Source organism: Papaver somniferum, chromosome 1 (assembly GCF_003573695.1).
Source record: "Papaver somniferum cultivar HN1 chromosome 1, ASM357369v1, whole genome shotgun sequence".
In the NCBI taxonomy this organism is placed as follows: domain Eukaryota; kingdom Viridiplantae; phylum Streptophyta; class Magnoliopsida; order Ranunculales; family Papaveraceae; genus Papaver; species Papaver somniferum.
The window spans coordinates 149,959,796-149,975,466 of NC_039358.1; positions in this window are offsets into that span (position 1 = coordinate 149,959,796).

Below are 15,671 nucleotides of genomic sequence, written 5' to 3' on the forward strand. Positions count from 1 at the left end.
GAGTTTTCCTTCGCAGTACTAAAAACTATCTGCGGAAACTGTTTTTTCTAAGTTGGAAAACAAGAAATCAGAAACACAAATCTTTTTGGGTCTCTTGAAGTTCTTTGATATACTTATTAAAACAGTTCCTTGGGTGTTTCTCAACACTACAAGATGTAAGAGTTGCTGGAAAAAAATTCTTTCTTGTTGCCATGGTGAGAAAGATATTGTTCACCTCAACACAGCTTGATTGTGTTGAAAGTGCATCCTCACCAAGAAATTCCATGTTATGTATAATGTGAGGGAAGCACAAGAACTGGGGTACACATATTAAGTTGGGTATGATTTTGAATGTTTGGTAACGCTGTAGAATTCGATCGGATTCTTCTAAAAAGGTATGTCTCTAAACTTGAGCAAGTTTTATGATGATCTATGTACCTTGTGTATCGTTCATGTCTACCTAACTGGATTTTTGTTTAAGGTTCTTAAATGTTCCGGCTTGAAAATTGTTGTTCGGGATGTTTTGGCCTTCATGGTACACTTCAGGTATGCATACCTGGTTTCATACCAGTTTACAAATGATTTTTTGTAATAAAATCTAGGGAAATTCGTTTGCACACCAGTTTGCATACTGAAAATCCGTTTGCATACCCGTACGCATACTTGCCTATAGACGTCGATATTTAGTAAACTTGTTTTGGCCGTATCTTCTTTGTCCGAACTCGGAATGACCTCATTATTTTTGCATTCTCTTCCTCTTTGAATTCTATTCAAAATAAAGATGAGAATTATTGAATTTGGATGAGTTAAGATTGGTATTTGTCCCTTCTCTTGTTTTTGAGTGGTTTGCTCCGTTTCGTTGCACTTGTTCCTCTTCTCTTGGACTTGGGCACTTGGATTCTTGGAGTACTACTCTTATAAGCTAATTTATAGGTTTTACAAGAATGTTGTTGGTGAAGCACAAAGAAGGAAGCTCAAGAAACGGCAGTAGTGCGCTTTCCATGAGATTCTTGATTGTTCACAATCATCTTATGTGAACTATGGTGCATGGTCATTAATGACTTTGTATGTTCTTCTTTATTAAGAAAATCTTTTTATACGCCTTTGGTAGCTATTCTTGGTGTAAATCCGTGCGAAAAAGATTGATTCTACCCTCTAAAGACAAATCATCTTATATGTGCATTACGAGTTTGTCTTGATGCCTAGGAAACTTCTTATGAGAATTTATTCTTGTTTTTGAGAAGGATTACTAGAGGTTGGAATAGAAATTATTGTGATTACACATAGCTATTGCCAAATTTTTTCATCTTTAATGTTTTTAGATTTATTTGTTTAAATTCTAAGCTTTTTGGAAGATGATTTTTGCAATTTTAATCTTTATGATTTTATATATTGCAAATTGTTATGGGATATGTTGTTTACGTCCGCGAACCTGTGACTGTCCCATACTTGTCAAAAGTTAAGTCTTTCGTATGTCAATATGCATGTATTGATAAAAGAATGAATGAGCTTTTTGACATCACAAAAGTTTGAAGCCTATTATGTCATTATGCAAATATTGATGGAAGATAGGATGAACTTTTGTTTACGAGGATTATGTCTATCGTATGTCATTGTGCAAATAGTGATGGAAAATAGAATGAATCTTTGTCTATTCCGCAATATTGATCTTGCCTGATCCATATTTTATGTATATATTGTGAGGCTCCGTAAGTTCTCTTATGTTGTCCGATTAGATTAATTATGGGTTCTCTTGTGATTAATTTAATTGAGTATTTTTGGATTCAAATTCATCTTCGTATGTGATTTTTTGTGTCCAAAGAAATCCTTCTTTTCTTATGAAATTAAGGTCGCTCTTGTTGTTCTTTCGGGGATGACATATAATGGGGGCGAGTTCTTAATTGAACTTGTGCTTAATTGCCAAATCTTTGTGGGGAGTGCGGCTGTGGAATATTATAGGAGTTAACTTGTATATTTATAAAATCCTTGATGAAAACATTTAGCTTCGGCTATATGATTGCATCTAAATAAGTTGATATGTGCTTACTTTTGGTCATGAAATGTTTCTATGGGAATTTTCATTAGGATCCTGTTTTCGTACCTTTGCCAATTTTATTGACAAAAAGGGGGAGAATTAATGTATAGTTCACACTACAAATATATATGGTTTTCGGATCATTATGTAAGAGGGAGTGGTTTCCATGTGAGATGGAGTATTGACTAGGGGGAGTGATACATATCACCATAGTATTGTTGTCGAAGTTGTGATACAATTGAACTTTGATGTTGTATAACAATGATCGAGAATTCTTGTTTTCTCATTGTTATAGCTACGGATTTTCAACAACGATGATGCTAAACTTACAACCTTTGGGATCATTGGAGTACTTGGAAGTGACGAAGATTTCGAGTAATGTTGAAGATTAGGCATGTGGAATAGGAGCTACAAAAGTTTATTTATTCATTTTTGTATTCCATATGTATTGATAGTTTTGTCACTAAAATTGACAAAGGGGGAGATTATTAGAGCACTGCTCGGTCGACCTCGCATGTGTTGTTATCTCAAGCATGTTTGTCAATGTTAGTGATCAAAATTATAAGTCTTGAGATATTATAACTCTTTTATATACTTTATTAAGATTGAGTCTAGTTGATTCTCTTGAAAGTATATTGGAGTTAGTCCATACAGATTGCTAATCGAAATATTGGGTGTGGTTGTTGTACCCCCGCTTTTTCACATTCTCATTTCTTTTAACACATCTAGGATCACAGGTGGCAATTGGTTCCGGAATAATGGCATTGCTAACACGCCTAGCCATCGATTTTCATTCCCTTCTGTTGGTAGAGTTGCTTGATTGTCTGGAATTCTGTTGAAGTCGTCCATTGTGACAATCCTGTGATTAATTGTATGACCTGGATAGAAGTTGATGAAGGTTCTCACTGATAAAAGTATTTGAGATTTGGGAAACTAAGGACTTAAGCTTTTTTGTGACAAATTTAAATGACTCTGAGACTTGTACAGTATGAAGATTGTTGTACTGAAGATGGTTGAAGAAGATTGTTTATTAGAAGATTTTGACTTCCCCTTATCCAATGATAAATTCAGTTGCTTAGATTGAGAATTTGTTTCAGTTATTGGAGAACCAAACCATGGATCCTGATTGGTACTAGATATTTGATTTTGATTCTGATAGGTAAAACTATTGAGTTTTGAATATGAGAAAAGACCATACAGTTTGGTAACTGCTTGTTCAAGTTATCTACTTGACAGTTAGATGAGTCAGCATATGGTTTAAACCTGTATACGTCATCTGTGTCTGATCTGGCAAGGTGAGTCATCATCCCTGAATTCTCCGTCCAATTTTGACGTCGGTTACTGATGAACTCAACAACATCTTCTTCCCTATTATCTGACTCCTTGAACATCTCCATATCATTATTGTAGTTTCTTGACGAAGCATCAATTGATTGATTATATTTTGGTACAATAAGATCATATGCTTGTTGGTGAAGTTCTGGTGGGAATTCTTGATGAACTTTATCTTTAAGCATACGTACTTTGGGACAAATCTTCATAAGATGACCAAGAAGACCACAAAAGAAACAGAACCTTGGTAATCTTTCATACCTTATCTCCGTTGTGATTGTAGTGTTGTTCATTAAGGGAAATATAATAGAATCTCTTAAAGGTTGTTTGATGTCCACTGGAATTCTGACTCTGGAAAATTTTCCCCAGTTTCTAGATTCTTTTAAAGTAATTGTTCTCTTACTTCCTGCAAAAGAAACTAAACGTTGAATAAATTTCATATCCAAGTAATTAACTGGTAAACCATGTAGATGTGCCTAAAATTCCACATTATCAAAGGTGTATCCGTGTGGTAATTTGTTTGGAACACAGCGTTCTAGAGCCAGAAGATCATCTCTCAGTACCCATGGAGAACATTCCATTATAAGTTATGAGTCTGAATGAGACTTAAATTTTATGAGATAAGTATCAGAAGTAAATTCAGAGACGTAAAAATTTGATTAAAATATTTCCATGATTTGTTAAGTAAATCCCTCACAGAGTTTAGTTGGAATGTTCTAGGAGAAACAATCAAAAGTACAAGATAGTTCTAATAATCTTTGGATGAATTCTGCAATGGGGTATCTATGAAGATCTGTTTCGAGGGTGTTTTTCGATTAAAGAGATTTGCAAATTGTTTAAACATCTCTGAATTTTGGGTGGATTGTTGAATGTTAGATGATGATGGTTGAGACATAATGATTAAACTTGTAGAGACGTATGGATTGTGCCAAAGGCTAGAGAATTGAAATATTCTGAAAGTTAATTAATTGAGGAAATCTTCGTTGAAGATACGAAGAAGTCCTTCAAAATATTAATCTGCAGAAGTTGTTGTTGAATTAAAACATAGGAGATTCAGAGTATGGGTTGTGAAGAAATTAAGATGTTCTAGGATTGAATTTTGTTCTTAGAATTGACGATGAAAGCAGAAAGAGATTTGCAGAGCAGGAGAGAGAAAACCCAAAAAATACCCTTTCCTAAAGCAGAAAGAGAATTGACCATTCACTGACAATTGTACCATATTCGTCTAGATAATATCAAATCATTTAAAGCTCGATTTAGCTTTAGTGAATACATGTGGCATGGTAATTCTTCTTATGACTGAAAACCTTTAAGGATTTTCATCCATATATTTGTATATGTTTTTCATAGAGAAATGAAGTAACCACATCCATTGGATGCACGTCGAGTACTTGGAAGACTACCATACTAATACCAAACAAGTAATTATATCCATTATAAGGAATAAGCTTCTTTGTAATCCATACAGGTTTCTGTCAAAATCCTTGTGCCGTTAGTTGACTTCACTTTTCTCACTATAAAAATACACACATATGTAGCAATTAGGGGTTACATTATCGAATATCGGGACTACAAACACTCACATGTGGGTAAGAGTAGCTCATATTATCAAGTGTTCGGACTGCAGTACCAAAGCCATGCATTTTTGCGAGAAACAATTATTTTGCCTGTGACTCTCCTTTCCAGTTTAACCAAATATTATGTAATTTGATGACACTCTCATATGAAGTGGTTCAAAATCAACATCATCTATGCCAGTATCAATGGATACTTTGAATGTGTCATCATCAATCAGTGAATGACGGTCGTATATTTCTTTATTGCATGCATGCTTTATTGGGATCTCCTCATTTGTTTAAAAGGTATTTCCTCTTCTCATTTGTTTTTCGTGGACGATATTATGTACTTCTGTAGGGGCAGTTTAAAGGGTTTGAAACAATTGCTAAATATTTTAAAAGTGTATGAGGCAGCTTCAGGACAGGTAGTCAACACTTCCAAGAGTAGGTTATACGTTGGTGGTTGTACAAATGGAAGAAATAAACATATTGTTACTTTGCTTGGCATGACCTTAGAAGTTTTTCCTTACAAGCATTTAGGGGTTCAGTTGATGCCGAGAATGGTCAGGATCAATCATGTGAGAGATGTGGTTGACAAAATAAAATCAAGACTAGCTGTATGGGCTAGAAACTTATTATCTTTTCAAGCTAGAATAGTTTGATCAAAGCAATTATCTCCAGCTTTCCAATACATAACATGAGTGTCTACATATGGCCACTGAGAATAATTGGTGATTTTAAAAAAGTGATACCTATTTTTTTATGGACTGGTGATTCGACTAAACATAATTTTTTTATAGTAGCCTGTGACTAGATCTGTTGTCCATACTCAGAAGGGGGTTTGGGTCTTTGCAGAATGGTAATAGTGACAATAAAACTGTGGTGGAACATTTTACAGTCCAACAAAACTTGGGCAAAGTATATGCGGGCTAAATTCGTTAAGATAGATGGTGTGATTGTTGATTACAAGCACAACTCATATATTCTTGGAGGGATTCATCCGGTTTATGATGTCGTGGATGATAATATGGGTTGGATACTGGGAAGCAAAGTAAGTATTATGTGTGGTTTGATAATTGGTTGGGCACAAGCAGTATTGCGACTGTACATACCGGATTCATAGAGGGATAAGTTAACAACAAAACTAATTAGCTATATCTTGAATGGTGAATAAAATTTCAGTGACAGGATGATGGGAATCCTGTACAAATGTGGGATTGAAATTGAGGATATTACCAGGCCTGCGGGTGGGGAGGATGTCCGTTTGGATACATGATAAGCTAGAAGTTTTCTTCGTTAAGTCTGTTGTAGAAGTTATTAGACAACACCATCCAGTTTCAGAGGTGCAGGGTTGCTGTGAAGACGAGCGGTACATCCAACCGTAGCTGCTTTGAACTGGAAACTATTACATCCTCAATGTTGTGACACAAATGATCAAAAGGTTAATATTGCTTTTGAGTTTGTTTCTCGTTGTTATCTCTGTAAGAACGCCGAGGAAAGTTTCTAGCACACTTTTTGAGACTGTCAGGTTGCACAACAATGTTGGCAGTGGTTGGCAGTGACTTTTTAACACTTGTCCGGTGGTAGAATTCAAAGATTGTTATAAATCTATGTGAAATAAAAGTGTAATGGCAAAGGACCGGTGGTTGCTTGCTATTCTAGTTACAAAGTTTGAACTTTGAAAGACGCAAAATACAACCCGTAGTGAATGAGAAAGAGTTAATTTTCACTCTCTAAAAACTAAGATTTTACTGTTGATTACGAGTTATTCACAAAGGATTAAAATTTATATGAGGAACTGCCAAGAAGACCTTGCCCTGGTCGGGATTTTGAATGTTAAACATCGCAAGGTAAGGACTAGATGCTATGTTGAGTGTAAATGGATACCATCCAAGGAAGAAAAATTGATGTTGTATTGTGATGGCGCTGCAAAGCTTAACGCCAGACCCGCTGGTGCTGGTTGTATCCTTCGTGATGCACAAAGTTCTTGCCTTTGAGCTCTAGCAGTGGGACTGGGAACTGCGAAAAACTACGATGCTAAAATCGAGGCTATTATCACCGGAGTGGAATGAGCGTCAAAATGGGCGGGTCTATGGTTGATAGAAAAATTGTGGTAGCATCTAAATCTGAAAGTGTTGTTAGTGCTTTTATTAGTAGTAAGTTACCATATAGAGTTATGGGAAGATGGATAAGACTGAAGACTATGTATGATACTATTTCAATTAAACATATGTTCCGTGAGATCAGTTCCTTCCAATTTTGACAAGGGGACATTCGTTTCTTTTCATGGCAGGTCGGACTTCTTAAAAAATATTAAATGATCTAGCATTAGTTATTTTAGATTCGAATAGTTGCACTTAGAAGGATAGCATGCCTTTTTATTTTTTATTTTTTTATTATTTGTATAAAAACTGTGGATCAATTAGTTCTGCCTAACAGTAATTCTTAGAATGTAGAACTTTTAAATGCTCTTTTTGATGATGATATAGTTAGCGAAATTGTAAAAATTAGGATACCAATTAGAGCGGAAGATAGATTAATCTGGAAACTTTCTAGAAATTGTAATTTTACTATTAAAACTTCATATAGAGCTGCTGATAAGGACGATAATCCACAGAAGATAACTGCTGGTCACAATAATCATGGTTGGGAATACTTCCGGAAACAAGATCTTCCACCTAAAGTTTTTCATTTGTTATGGAAATGATTGCAGAGTTGTCTATCTCTTAGAGTAAGACTCTCCATATATGTTAGTAATATAGATTCTAAATGAGTTTTATGTGACGATGTTCCAGAATCACAAGATCACTTATTTGTTAATTGCAATGCTACTAGAAAGATATGGTCTGCTGTAAATCCTTTATTCTTGTCTTAATTTAATATGTATTGATTGAATGATTGGATAATAAGTTGGATCAATAATGGAGTTGTAGGTAAAAATAATGGTAGCGTGCATGATATGTTTTTAACTGCAGGTTACACTTTTTGGCACATACGGTGACAATGCTCATTTGCAGGTAGGTATCCTGGTTAGCAAGATAAAGAAGGACATTATAGACTGGATGGAGAATAGATAAAAACTGTTTTTAAATAGAAATCAGAGAAATCCTATTGAAACAGAGATTTCATGGACTGTGTCGCAGTATGGGTTCATCAAAATCAATTTTGATGCAGCTTTTTATAAACTTAACAAATGTATGTGAGATGTACTAATTTTAATAACGATGCAGGTGGAATTCAGGTCGGGTATATCATTTGTAGCAGAGGATGAAGAGCAAGTTGAAGCTTTGGCGGCATATGAAGCATTCAAGCTAGGAAGAGTATTTCATGTCAACGGATGGGTGGATATTGCCTAAATCTAGTCAATGCATTGAAAGAGAGCCAAAGTTCTATTAAGGCTCAGTTTGGCACCAGCGAAATTCATTTTCTAGGTAGTTTCAACTACCTAGAAACCCAACTCCTTCTGGTCCAATATTTGATATTTGGCATGAAAATTGAAAGCATATTGATATTCACCATGGTTTTAACATAATCTAACAAACTATTTCCTTCAACATACAATCGCACAACACACAATCACATATGTAAATACTGTCATTGGTAATATATTGATCGTGATAAAAAAAAATCAACATAAGTCTGCAGATACTTGGGCAGGAATTCACCACCTGCTCTACGAGCATTAATTATATTATAAATAGATACAAACTCAAGATTACAATCTGAGACTTGCACTCTATACTACAATCATAAACTTGAAATTTATGCTCCAATGCTATGATTATTACTGCAAGTGCTTAATTAAGTTATCTGCCTTGATTTTATCAAAAGCCTTGGTTAAAATAAATTTCACCACTTTAAGTCATCCACTATATTGAAGCCGAATAACATTACGAACTAACATGAAATGAAATACGATTTGTTTTGAAGAAAGTCCAATATACATGTAGAGCACGTTATGGGTATTCTCATTAATCATTGGAATGTCACTAGTTAAGTTCTTAAAAAAAAGAATGCCGAAGTACCTTCTGTTGACAATATAGTAGAACCTCTGTAAATTAATACTCGCTAAAATAATAATTTTGCTAAAATAATAAAATTTCTTAGTCCTTTCTTGGACTTATAGTGCTAAAATAATAATTTTGACAATATAATAATTTTATACGCTTCAAAAATATCCCTTAAGTATTTATAGGTCCTAAATATTTTACAAATTAATAATTACTAATAAGAAATTGAATTTTTTTTATACGTATCAAAATTTAGGAAACTATGAATCAATAGTTGCTTGTTTTTTTTGAAGTTCAAATCTAATTGTATTTCATCCCTAATAGTTCGTGATGCACTCATAAGACCCGGAATTGCATTATTATATTGCAACAAATTCTATTCCAATGAATGAATATCTAATTTTTGTAGTCACTTCAAATTCCAAATCGTTCAAATTAAATGAGTCAAATTCAATTTATTGACGTTATGAATAGGAAACATTCTCTAAATTAATATATTATTAATTTATTATTAATTTATTTTTAAAATAATAGATTATTAATTTATCGATAATTTAATATCTCTTTAAATTAATAAAATTCAGTGGTCCCAAGGCTATTAAATTATAGAGGTTTAACTGTATTTTGAACATGACATAGCAACTGAGAAAATTCGGCTTGTGAACCAGCTGGTACATGATTCCTAAATTTACAAGGTTGAGGGAGTTAAAGTTAAGTCGCAAAATGCTATTGTCTTCTCTTGAATACTTTCATAAAATGGGGCAGTATACTAAAAAAGATTTCTCCTTTTTTTTTTTTTTTTTTTTTTTTTTTGAAAATTACTTATATTGAAAAGAAGAAAGATTACACAGAATTTTCCATAATGTTGGTTTCTCTTATCTCATCTAACTGATTTGAGATATTGGTGTCTACCAACATAATGTTAACCCTATTTTGTAAGTTAAAACTAGCAATTGAATTTCTGCTAATAAAACAGAGTTTAAAAAGTGTGGCATCAACAACCATTGTTGCTTATGAATTTCCATTTTGCGGCTTCTTTTGCCAAAATGTGTGCCACTTTATTGCCTTTCATGTTTTTAAACATAAAACCCAAAAAAAAAATTCACAAGTCTTCAGAATTTTCACTACTTCTGAGACTATGTCTTGGTTTCTTCAAAAGATGTGTTACTCTGCTTGTCCTGAGCATAGTAGATTAACCTCTGACAATCACCTTCCACCCAGAAGTTCTTTAAGTCCATGCTTTTTGCCCAGGTTGTCGTTTCCAACATACTCAGAGCCTCTGCTTCTTCTGTTGTAGAGCCCCTGAAAGTTCCAGCTGTAGCTTATTAGCGAATGTCTACTCTCTGCTCTATAGTCTTCTGCTTATTAGCGATTGTTTGGAAACTCTGAAGGTTTTTAATAAGTGGTATGTTTCTCATGTTCCAAGAGAAACAACCAGTGTCGCTCATGAACTAGCAAAACAAGCTAGTAGTTCTTCTGTTTCTATTTTTGGGGAATCTGATATCCCTTTCTGGTTAGAGTCCCTCGCTGGAGGAAAACTCTGTAACATGCCATAATTATTACTCCCTCCGTCCTAGTTTAGTTACTATATAAGGGTTTTTTTCTTGTCCTAATATATTAGTTTATACTTTATATTTTTCCTCTTTTTATCCTAATCTACCCCTAATTTGGAATCAGGTCCTGGCATAGAGAATTGTGTAGTTCAAATTTCTAGACACACTCTTAAATAGTACACTCTATATATCCCAGTATAACATTTCTTTCTCTTGACACCTTTTTTTTTGTTTTGTTTTGTTTTGAGTTGTCCCAAGTGAAGAACAAAATACTAGGATTTCTAGAAACTAGGAACTTAAATACTAGCCTAGGGTATTTGTGGGGGAAAAAAACTATTCTCTTTGTGGAGTATTTCTTAATCTTTGTGAAAATCTGAAATATGGCAAGTAATGTAGGACGGAGGGAGTATATGAATATAGGGAAAAATATCGCTTGCTCCTTTTTTAGGTGGTCCCAAGTCAGTTTGGTCCTTTCAGAAATCACCTTTTCCATTTGGTCCATAATTGTTTAAAAATATTAAATGGACCAAAGTACCCTTCCGTGTTAATTCCTACTTATTTTTTGTAGTAGTTCGTTCTGTCTGATGAACTCCGGAGTTCATTCGTTCAAATGAACACCTAATAAAACCAAACTAAATTTCCTACTTATTTTTTGTAGCAGTTCATTCTGTCTGATGAACTCCGAAGTTCATTCTTTCAAATGAACTCCTAGTAAAACCAAACTAAATTTCCTACTTATTTTTTGTGCGGAGTTCATTCTGTCTGATGAACTCCGGAGTTCATTCCTTTTGATGAACACCTAATAAAACCAAACTAACTTTCCTACTTATTTTTTGTGCGGAGTTCATTCTGTCTGATGAACTACGGAGTTCATTCCTTCAAATGAACACCTAGTAATTCAACAAGAGTTCATCTTCAACACGAGTTGATTCTAGAAATGAACTTCGTCACAAGCCAGAGTTCATTCCATAAATGAACTTCGTCATCTTCATCTTCTTCATCAGCAGTAGCAACTCATCTTCATCGTCTCCATCATCATCAGCAACAACAGAGACGAAAAAACATCAAAATCTTCATCACAAACCATAGTTCATTTCAAAAATGAACTTCGTCATCTTCATCTTCTTCATCAGCAGAAGCAACTCATCTTCATCGTCTCCATCATCAGCAGCAACAACAGAGACGAAAAAACATCAAAATCTTCATCACAAACCCGAGTTCATTCCAGAAATGTGTTAGAGCACTGCTCGGTCGAACTCGCAAGCGTTGCTATCTCAAGCTTGTTTGTCAAGTTTAGTTGTCAAAGATATAAGTCTTGATTTCTAGTCTATTTATAGCTAAGTCTCGGATTAGGATAGTAAGTGTAGTTGAGCTTTAGACTCCACGGAGTTCATCGAATGAAGACGAAGAACTACTCAAGGGAACTTGTGGAACTTCATCAACAAAAGGTATGTGGAGACTTGAACTCATATATCACTCAAAAGTCTATCTACTCTATTGCATATTTGAGACAAAAAGTCGTATTGCTGTATAGACTTCAATTACACACATTTGGTACTTCGAGCCGAGTTTATCTCATTTATCTATTTCTCAAAATATGTGTTTGTAAGCTTTCTCTTTAACTCATATGTGTACTGGTTGGTTGATGGAAGTCGGGGAGCTAAGTGTACGTACCCATATGCGTACTGGCGAAAGTACAAGTCCCGTGAATTTCTGCTGGAGTTTGAAGGGTGAAATGGTATGCGTACACGTATGCGTACTGGCGTCACCAAACTCAGTTCGGCTACTTAGGTATGCGTACCCGTTTGCTTACTTAAGTAGGTTACATTCTAAAGTCGGTTTGTTCATGAACTAATACATTTTATATATTAAGGAATGAAATCTTTTGCAAACTGTGGCTATAATGTTCATGAAATGATTCGAGTGAATCAAAATTGATTTTGCGTCAATTGTATCTAGTATACTTCTACGAGAATATAAACAATTGAAGAACTCTCTAACTAGTTTCATTTGAGTCATTTGAACTAGTCATGATAAAGATGAATAAGGTTGATATGAAAGTGCTCATATGGCTAACCATTGGTTAACTATTGTTGAACAAACTAAGTGTACATATTTAGGTATGGTGTTACCTTTATCTAAATGACGGTACATTTCATTTGTGTATAACAAGCTAAGTTCAATCTAACGTTTGAAAGATATTAGCTTGTATCTAATCAGGTTTTCATCTAACGGTGAATATTGAATGCTTTGTTACCAAGGTAACATTGATTGCAAACCCTGATTTGGAGACTATATAAAGGAGAACTCTAGTAACTGGGAACCTAATCCACACACCTCTTGTGTGATACTAGTTGCGACTAGAGTCGATTCTCCTTTAACCTTAGGTTTTTCACGAAACCTTGTAGGTTAACGACTTAAAGACTTCATTGGGATTGTGAAGCCAAGCCCAACTATTTCTCTGTAGTTGCATGCTCTGATTTGATGTTTTCAATCGTGATTGGGTACTATCTTCTTTAATATTTGCTAGAGATTTATTCTCCGATAGGCAAGATTGAAAAGTAGTCACAAACATCTTCGTCTCATCGTTTGTGATTCCACAATATCTTGTTTCGCTAATCGATTAAGATTATTGTGAGGTGATTGATAATACTAGTTTGTTCTTCGGGAATATAAGTCCGGTTTATCAATTGGTTCATGTTCACCTTGATTTATCAAAAGACGGAACAAAAGTCGTAGGTATATCTGTGGGAGACAGATTTATCTATTCAATAGACTTTTTTGTGTGATACAAATTTTTTTATCGAGTCTTCGACTTTGGGTCATAGCAACTCTTAGTTGTGGGTGAGATCAGCTAAGGGAATAAAGTGTGCAGAATCCGGCGTGGTTCAAGAGGCGTAAGGAACGCGACTGTACATTGATCAGTGTGATATTGATTAGGGCTCAAATATATTCCAGTCTGAAGTTAACTGGTAGTAGGCTAGTGTCTGTAGCGGCTTAATACAGTATGGTGTTCAAATCTGGACTAGGTCCCGGGGTTTTCTGCATTTGCGATTTCCTCGTTAACAAAACTTCTGGTGTATGTGTTATTTCTTTTCCGCATTATATTTTGTTATATAATTGAAATATCACAGGTTGTGCGTTGAATCGATCAATTGGTAAATCCAACCTTTGGTTGTTGATTGAAATTGATTGATCCTTGAACATTGATCTTTGATACCGTTCAAGTTATTTCTCTCATATTCAATCGGGCTCGTAAATTCCCATTTGTTTGATTGCGGGAAATTGAGATACAACTCTTTGATATACTTTTCTTGAGATTGAGTTAGACTGTCTAGTTGATTCTTTTGAAAGTATATTGGAGTTAGTCCATATAGATTGTTAAGCGAAATATTGGGTGTGATTGTTAGACCCCTGCTTTTTCAATTGGTATCAGAGCAAGCAAACACGTTTAATACCTCATAAGCTTGTGTTTGTAGCGATATGACTCTATGGACAGAGGAACTATCTCAATAAACGTACCAACAGTCTTCGATGGCTCGAATTACTTATGGTGGAAAATTGCTATGCGTGCCTTTCTTCAAGCACTGATTTTCAATCATGGGTATATGTTGTTAATGGCTATAATCCTCTGGTTGTTGCAGTAGGCAATGTAACTGTTCCAAAGGATATTGGTGATTATGATGTTGTCGAGATTCTTGCTGCAAAGCAAAATTCTGACGGATTGAATGCAATCATCCATGCCATTACCCCAGATCTTCAGCACCCTGTGACTATGTGCACTCGGTCTAAAGATGCTTGGGATATCTTAGAAACCGTATTTGAAGGGAATACCTATGAGAAAGAAGCTAGGCTCAAAACCTAAATTCTGATTGGGAAAACCTTCGTATGGCAGATGAAGATTCATTTGATGAGTTTAATCACAAAGTGTCTGAAATTTTTAATGCATCTTTTGCATTGGGTAAGACTATTCCTGAAAAGGACATTGTGATGAAAATTCTCAGATCCTTGCCATCTAGGTACGATTCTAAGAAACATGCCATCGTTGAAGGAAATAACCTCAACACACTTTCCAGGAATGCTCTTGTTGGAAATCTAAATATTTTTGATCTTGAACTGAACCAAAGAGAGAAACGTCACTTGTTAGACAATCTGGTCGTTGCATCTGATAAAAAATCTCGATGTCCTAAAACGATTGATACAGGGGATGAGAATTGCTTTAATTCAATTCTTTCACTGTTTGTTCAACAGTTAAACAAAACTCTTAGACAGAGTAAGTCTCAAAAGAAAGTTTCAATTAATAAAAAGGATAAAAAGGTTCAGAAAATCTATGATAATGGAACTTGTTCCAAGTGCTATAAAATTATCCATGATACCTTCAAAAATTCTGATGAAGAGGTTAGTGAGTTAACTAAAGCATGGATGGAAACTCTTGACTATTGTTCTGAGGAAGATGTTTGTGAAAGTTCTCTTAACTACTTTGCTGATATCACAATTATTCTTCTAACAACTCTGATTATTCCATAATATACAATTCTACTTCTCCATAAGAGTTTCAACTGGAAAAGGAAGTCTTTATTAAAATGATTGAAGTTCTGGAATGTCAACTATTTGATCTAAGACAAGAAATTACTGTCTCTCGCAATTGTGGTCCTAATAAGAAATTTCGAACTTCCTCGATATTCTCTTTTAAGAATTATCAGCAAGTGACTTCTGAATCTATGTCATTCTCAAATCACTATGATAGAGAGGATGATATAGAAAAACACATGGACATTCCAAATGGTTCGTCACTCATGTGTGAAAATCAGGATCATATGGAAACAGTATGCACTAAGGATCAAAAAAAATTCTTTTCTGGTAAACCATGTTTTCAGAAAAAGAAAAGGAAATCTCCTAATAAACCTCCTTCAAAAGAGATTTCCAAAGACATTCATGGTTTGCGAAAATCAACAAACAAGGTATTCAAAACTGTGCTGAAAAGAAAGAATGATGCACATAACTCTTCTCTTATGAAGACTCTACAGAAATAAGGAATAACAAATACTTCTTCCCCTCATAAGAAACCACCCAGTCTTAACTTGTATTAGAGAAATTACAATATGTAATAAGGTTTAAGATGGTTCTTGTTATTTTTTCTCTTAGACAAGAACCATAATCTTCAAGAGGGTTGTGTGAAATATTTATGTTGATTCTCTAGTGTGTT